Raw genomic sequence first — 220 nt, forward strand, 5'->3', positions numbered from 1 at the left:
TTGCTCGTTGCGTCGTTCACAAAGTTACTGATCTGCTAAATCGACGTATTCAGCAGATTCAGACTATTCTTGAAGGAACCGTCGATCACTCCATTCACCTTTACATAACGAAGAGCAAGAAAAGCAAGAAGAGTAGACTTAAAAAAGAAATTTAGCTGATTTTGTAAATTTTCTTGTTTAACTTCGGTTAGAGTTTTGGTAAATTTTGTAAAGACACCGC

Source organism: Plasmopara halstedii, assembly GCF_900000015.1.
Source record: "Plasmopara halstedii genome assembly, contig: Scaffold_110, whole genome shotgun sequence".
In the NCBI taxonomy this organism is placed as follows: Eukaryota; Oomycota; class Peronosporomycetes; order Peronosporales; family Peronosporaceae; genus Plasmopara; species Plasmopara halstedii.